This window comes from Triticum dicoccoides, chromosome 3A, assembly GCF_002162155.2.
Source record: "Triticum dicoccoides isolate Atlit2015 ecotype Zavitan chromosome 3A, WEW_v2.0, whole genome shotgun sequence".
Lineage (NCBI taxonomy): Eukaryota > Viridiplantae > Streptophyta > Magnoliopsida > Poales > Poaceae > Triticum > Triticum dicoccoides.
Window position 1 is genome coordinate 165,796,126 of NC_041384.1, and position 7,484 is coordinate 165,803,609.

The 7,484-nt window shown below is 42.7% G+C and overlaps 1 long non-coding RNA gene across 2 annotated transcripts; it reads right to left on the reverse strand.

The window, feature by feature from the left end:
- Nucleotides 1–4,355: 4,355 nt before the first annotated feature.
- Nucleotides 4,356–6,830, reverse strand: LOC119267724. 2 transcript variants are annotated; one of them, XR_005132576.1, is made up of 3 exons: nucleotides 5,651–6,830; nucleotides 4,994–5,126; nucleotides 4,356–4,888 (listed from the first exon to the last, which is right to left on the reverse strand). It is a non-coding gene; the product is annotated as an uncharacterized LOC119267724 (long non-coding RNA). The 2 variants fall into 2 exon arrangements; XR_005132575.1 differs by having other exon boundaries at nucleotides 4,994–6,830.
- Nucleotides 6,831–7,484: the final 654 nt, after the last annotated feature.

The following is a 7,484-nucleotide window of genomic DNA, read 5'->3' on the forward strand; positions in this document are numbered from 1 at the left end:
TGTCAGAATAGTTATTCTACTAATATTGTTAGAATATACCGGCTGTATATATATACTCTATTAGACACCCATGGTGAGGAATAAGTTATTCCTCGCCCTGGTCGATCGGCCGAGCCAAGTCTGGCGCAAATCGCACTACGCCGCATGCGCATGGCTCAACCAAGCCTCCACCGTTCACGGGCTCACCAACGTAAATTTCCAGCCTAATAAATGTAATTTTACATCGAGTGATCGTGGGTTCAAGAGCTATGACCCACTACCTTAGAAAAAAGTGTAGCCCATACCCGAGCAGTTTTCCGCTCCTTCGGTTTCCTAAACCTTAAACTATCTCCGTCGCCACCTTAGCCGCTCGTCAGACGCTGCTGCCACTATTACTTCCTCCTTGTTCGCTTACCCCTCCGATTGGTGTGTGCCGCAACTTCTTCCTCAAGTCCTCGCCGTCTCATCTCGGAACCAACCTCCCTGCCCTCAATTAGCTTCTGGTTCGAGGCTTTGGGCCCTTGATTTGGGATGGATGGTGCTGAGATGATTTTTTTTGAATTGAGGCGCATGCCCCTGATTTCATTTCATTGCATGAAAGGAAACCAATAAAACAGATCAAGTATTCTTCAAATTCCATCCAGCCCCCAGATGTCCTACCATGACATCCAGGCATCAGCAACTAGACAACCAAGAGAATAAAGCTTGCAACTAAGAGAAAAACTCCACACTTATCAGAAATGCATACCCAGGTGAGAGGTAACCACACAGGGCTCCTCTCCCCCACTCATCACCACATACTCTCCAGGGAGGACAGAAATTCAGCTAACATTACAGACAGAATTACTCCCCGATGTCAAGACGTTTCACCATGGGCGCCCATCCTCTGCTCTTGTTGAAGAAACCATTCGCAACATCAACCAGCAGTGTTGCGACGGCCCGCAACATCTGTTGCCCTTCTTTTCTCTGTAGACCAGCCCGGTAAGACATCCAATAAGATATTTGAAAGAACAACACACTAGGGTCATGAGGGTAAACATGATGAAATGTAGCAGCATTTCTGGCTTTCCACAAAGTCCAAAATACCGCAGAAACACCCACTGCTATTGTTTGCCTACTATTCTTAGGAAAAAAATTTACCCAGGCAGTAAACTCTTCTATCTTGCATGGAATGTCATGAATTCCAGTTACATTCCTAACCACACCCCACACAAACTTAGCCACCACACATGTACAGAAAAGATGATCAACCGTTTCTGGGTAATCACAGAAACTACAGTTTTTATCCTTTCCTTTCCAGTTTCTTTTCGCCAAATTGTCTTTAGTTAGGACACTATTCTTAAACATCAACCACAAGAAAACTTTAACTTTCAGCGGTATCCTCGCCTGCCACAATTTCCTATGAGGCCAGGCAACCTGATCCGTTTTTAAAGCAAGATACAAAGATCTAACCGTGAATCTACTAGATTTAGTTAGCAGCCAACTACATCTATCCTCTTGATCGTTTAAAACTACTTTACTGCATAGATTTTTGAGCTCATACCACATATCAGCCGTGTCTCCCCATAAAACTCTTCTAAATCTAATCAAACTCATATTATCAGACAGAGCTTTGGCGACAGTGAAATCTGAACTAAATGTTAGTAGATAGAGTCTAGGGAACTGCACGCTAAGAGGTTTGTCTCCTAGCCATACATCACTTCAAAACATAGTTCTCTCCCCATTACCCACCATCTTCCTACAATATTGTAGGAAAATTGGTTTAACCTTCATTAGACCCTGCCAGAAATGAGAATGACCAGGTTTTTTCTTGCTATCTCTAAGGGTACATCTACTTAAGTATTTCTTTCTCGCTAGATCTTGCCACATACCACTGCCATTTTCAAGTTTCCAGATCCATTTGCACAGTAAGCAGATGTTCATAATGTCAAGATCTAAGATGCCTAAACCCCCCATCTCTTTAGGTCTACAGACATCTTCCCATTTCACTAGATGGTACTTTTTAACTCCCTCCTCCTCTTGCGTGCTGAGACGATTTGCCTGGTGGAACCGTGGAGGAAGCGGAGGGCCGAGGTAGCACGGCTGTTGGTGATAGAACAAGCCATCTATGGGGCACTCCAGGGCATCGCCAACTTGTTTCGTAGCTCTACACGCTTTCCGTTGGTGGGCAGACCCTCTCATTCCAAGCTAGAGAGCGATGCACCATGGTGTGTGTGCCTCTTACGTCCCTTCCTTTCCTTGTCTTTAACGGTCGACGGCCGAGCAGAAGCATCAGTGCGCACCACCACTAGCTCTTCCTCGACCCTCCTTGCCATAGTCTTCCAGGCAAGCCTTCCGCTGTGGGCTGTGGCCACTACCTCTTCCTGGACCAAGCTTCAGCAACATGTCGCAACTTCATTGACTGTGCTTGAAGACGCTGGAGGGTTTGCGTATTTGCGCCAAGGCCTCAAATCACTATCGCCGACTGCCTATCTGTAGGTGTTTTCTCTCACTTGATTTATTTGTATCATATGAAATGGAAATGCAATGGGCTGATGTATTGGTAATACATGACTATAGATGGTATCTCCGCTATTTTTGGTCTGTTTCTGGTTTGGGCAGAAGAATATGCTCAGATTGTGCAAGAGAAGTGGGAGAACTACAAGTAAGGAAGGAGATATCAGAGTCAGCGAAGTGGTTGTAGTTGTTACACATATGGAGAATGTTGCTGCACAATGCATGAAGCCATATAAATAGTCACAACATGTTATTTAGTAGCTCAAAATATTTGCTGTCGCAAGACTTTCTTGTCATCTTGGTTGTGCTGCAAATTTACCCTTTATATGAATTAATGCTCTTAGGTGCTCCATTTCATTATGAGTATAGCCAGTGGTAGCCTGCTTTTAAGTTATTTAAGTTCTGATGCTACGGCATGATGTGTCCACATCGTTTAACCTTTGTCTCTTTCGTTTCATGCTTCTTATCCAATTGTACCTGGCTCAATTTGATACAAGGCACGGTTTAGTGTGCATTGAACCAGTACTTACAGAGCTTGACCTTTCTCTCTTGTTTCTCAGGATACTTTTGATTCACACCTGTAGCCAGCACGTTCATGTGATTATGATGAATTGGGTGCATCCAAACTTCCCATGTGATATCTTTAATTTTTTTCAGTTTGTAAGGCAGTGAAGCCTGGATTAACCTTCAAGTGCGATATTTTCTTGTTGCTGTCCTCTACCTGTTTGTTGGTATGCGTCGAAGAACTGAATATATTCTGTTTTTTCAGGTCTCTGTTAGAGGAATGTATTTTCTTGCAAACTGAATTGGTTTTCTGGAACATGTCTTCGTATTTTAGTGTATGGCTTCAGCACTATTCATCGGATACTTTGTTGCTTCCAGTCCGTGGATAAGAATATTTCAGTCGCTGGAGAGATTGTTGAACAGAAGACATTGATGGAAATCTCTCGCCACCTGCAAGTTAAGCTGTTTGAAGATCAAGTTCGAATATGTACGAGGGCAGTGATGTTGGGCATGCGAGCCTAGTCGCACCCTGATGTAATCATCCCAGTAGTGATCTGTTCTAAAATAGTTTTTTTATATGTTTCCTGCTGCTGGTCACTGAGTAGCATTCCAAATGAATTTTGTCTATACTCGTAGTTGTACTTGTAGGGATGGGGTGTAGTGGGTTTTGTTGGTGATACATATGCCCCTTTTATTTTAGTTCTTCAGAACATGTTCTTATTTCAATCAACAGTTCAGCACTGAGAATTGGTCATGGGCTTTTGGATTGTTGGCATCACTCTTGTGCTAGTGTACTTCCCTAAAAGAAATGAAATGCGGTACTGGGTCACCATGTTTGCTGGGAGAGGCACTATGCTCTTATGGTATGGTTTAGACTGAGGCAAAGCTTTTGCCACTTTTTGGAAAGAAAAAGATCTGAGACTTGTGGTGGCTGCATTTTTCATACAATGCTCATGCCTGAAATCATTGTCTTTGACTTGTATGGATGATGAAAAATTGTTTCAAGGTAATTACAGTCGAACTACATGAGACAAAACAAAGCTTTGGAATACTGTTCAAGGATTTTCAGACTACCATTTTCAAGGTCATTCTGTAGGATAACAATTTTCTTATTTAATATGCCCATCATGCTCAGCAATCTTTTTGTGTATGATAGGGTAGTTAGTCAAAATATTGCAGGAAGATGCAAACAGGAAGAAGGGACCAAGAAATTAACATGATTATTCTCGGATACTCGCAACAAAGACACCTATTGACAAGCCTATCACAATTTGCTAAACACACACACGCACGCACGCACACGCGCGCGCATGCACAAGGCAATTTGACAATGGCATGGAGCAATTTTATCGACAGAATATTTCAAAAGGTAAATGTATTGCACCCCAATCAAGTACTATCTATTATACATCATGAAAAATATAGCGGGAAAATATTTGCCTTGGTGTTACAAATTTCACTTGCATTCTGATCTTTTGTCAGACTAAATAACCAAAGAGTAGCTAAATGATCTGTTCCATCATGGCATAAAAATTTAGAGTTCTTCTATCGTCTTTTGCCATTCGTAGCTTCAGTCAGGCTTTAGAATTTGCGGTGAGCACCGACAAGTAGAGCAGCTGCACGTGGTTGTGTCCGTCCTCATGGGTGATGATAAGCATCCCCGATGTTTCCACGACCGCTCCAACTGTTCCTCGTGGCACAGTCCTTGATGTTGTTGCACCTTTAGTACCCCATGCACTCAAGAAGTTCATACCGAATTACTTGATTCACTTGTCTCTATCATGGATGCACGCACCATGATAAGGTGGACACACCTACGATGTCCACAACTTCCTAGGGCATATTGACTCGTCCATTGCAGCTAAGAGGAGATGAGAGTCTCTTCCTCTACGGGAACCCAAGAAGGGAGCTGATCGACCAAGTTGAGGATTTGTGCAAACATGTAGAGGCAGAAGATGAACAAAACCAGTAATGACAACCAAATAAGAATGCAGAAGGTGTTAGACCAACAAACCTGAACTTCTGAAGTAAGCCTACACAAGTAATATCAACAAGTGTGGTGGAATACTGGAACTATCAGCATAAGGAACAACATCGCCTAAGAGCACCCTTCCCAATGTTGTTAGAAAAAGCAGATTGACAACCACCTGCAATACAAAGATGCAGATCTCACCGTAAGCTAAATAACATGTATGAAAGCCCAGATGCACATAGCTGATAGGTCAAATATCAGGAGTCGCATGAGAATGAGAAGGAAAATTTGATCTCTTATTTCCATGCCCTTCATATCAAGAGAATAATTTAGAAATGTGCAAAACTGCAGTTGTCACAAAGAAACTCGATGACCTATTAAAAAGCAAGAGCTATTAATATGCAAAATGGACAGAAAAATGTAAGCAAGGAATTATATGAACAACAGAACAAGAGTTTCTTCTCATACCCAGTTACATGCATCACAACAACACTATGTAAAACTAAAGGAAAATTTTGGATGCAAACTAAATATCAATTAATTTTGTTCTAAAACTTGATTCAACGTAACGGAGGAGATAAACTCTACTTTTTTCTTGACCAAAATCTTTTTGATATGAGCAAACACATTTTAAAGCATAATGCAGGCCGGTAGACACAAATATTCCTTTTTTTATCTTCTAGAAATCCATAAATGAACCTTTGTTCACGATGCATCTACATGTGGTGCCGAATGAATCCTGCAACCAAATCAATTTGATGTTAGGAAAATATCATGGTTACACATTCTGCCATCTTTTTCACGTCAAATAGACCAAGCTTTTTCAGTGATCACAAAAAGAAAGAGGAGAGTGGATGAATACATAACTGATCTGGTTCTTAATTAAACCAGGAGAACTCAAAATCTGATTTGCACACATAACTGAAATACAACAAGAACATGGTCATCGTATTAATTGAGAGTCACTTTAACCTTCAGATATGATATTACAGTTCCCAAACAACAACTAAAAAATACAACTGAGATAATGTTGGACTGTGCACTCGACAAATTGAGCTACTGATACTCTTCTCCTTTTCAGAAAGATATGCATTGATTGCTCTAATATTATAAGGCCTTGACATAAATTTTTTAATTTCACATAACATGGTCGTCTCCTTCTGCTCTCATTTGAATAGGCTAAAGGGATCACTTTACATGGAATTACCTTACCACAATTTACCATATACCCGTAGATGTCAAGTTCATCACACACAAAATATTCTAATGCATTATTCATGACAGAAACAAATTGCAGTCTATCAAAATAGGTAGGGATGCCGTGAGAGGCGATGGAGGCGGCCAGGTACGGAGAGGCAGGGCGGAGCACGAGCTTATGGGCGCATGAGGTAGAGGCAGTGACAAAACTTACAGATGAGACCGATTGCAGTTAAACTATGGCGACTCGTCGGCAGCCCGTGAAATCTCCGGATCTAGATTCAATCGCGGGGTCGCGAGAATGGGGGATGACTAGAGGAGACACAAGACCAACATGTCAGCGCCTCTCCTATAGAGACCTCACTAACCTCTTGCACCAGCTTGCTGTTGCAGGATTACACGACGAAGCCGGTGGAGAGAGCGGGAGGCGTGGGTAGTGCTGACCCCGGCGCGTAGTGCTGCGACGTGGACGAGCACCGCCCTAGCGATGAGGTTGCGGTTAGACCCGGCAGCGCCGCTACCGTTGAACTGAATCCCGTCAACGGGAAAGACCTCCTCCGCTTCTACCCGACCACCGTATCCAGCTCACGGCCGTAGCCCGTAGGGAAGAGTGACCCCTGCCGCTGGCCTCCCGAGAATGGGAACCGCCCTGGCTGCGCACGGCATAGGTGATTGGAAGAACTCTGCCACGATCCGTATAATTAGTTTTCTATCCGTAGTAGACAACTAGACACACCCGAGGTAAATTTACCTCGGTAGCCTTACCGTGTCTTTTTCTTGCCCACCCGTGAGGTAAATTTACACCAAACAATTTTGTTTCTCTCTCGTGGCCGCGGCGAGGTAAGTTTACATCGAACGATTTTGTTTCTCTCTAGTGGCCGTGGTGCCTCGTTCGTCTAGGGTGAAGAATAACTATTTCTCACTCAGGGTGACGAATAGCGTGACCCTTATATATATATATATATATATATATATATATATATATATACATATATATATATATTATTCTATCCATTTCTTATCGACAACAACAGTTGTCGTTTGACCAAGCGATAGATTCACTGGTCCGTCTTATGGTAGGTCATAGCGACATGCATGTATGACCAAAGTATCATTACGTGCATCTGCCCCGCTAACACGAAGTGGGAGGTGGGTCAAGCACTGTAGCTAGGTAGCTACGACATTATGTCATTATAGATATATCTAAGGGTGCTTTCGGGTTTGCGAGGCAGGTGCCACCAAAGTTGTGCATTGTGTATTTAAAGTTTTAAACATCACACACTATATTCCTACATATATTTGGCCACTTCTACGTGGTTCTTGACTTCTGACCCCT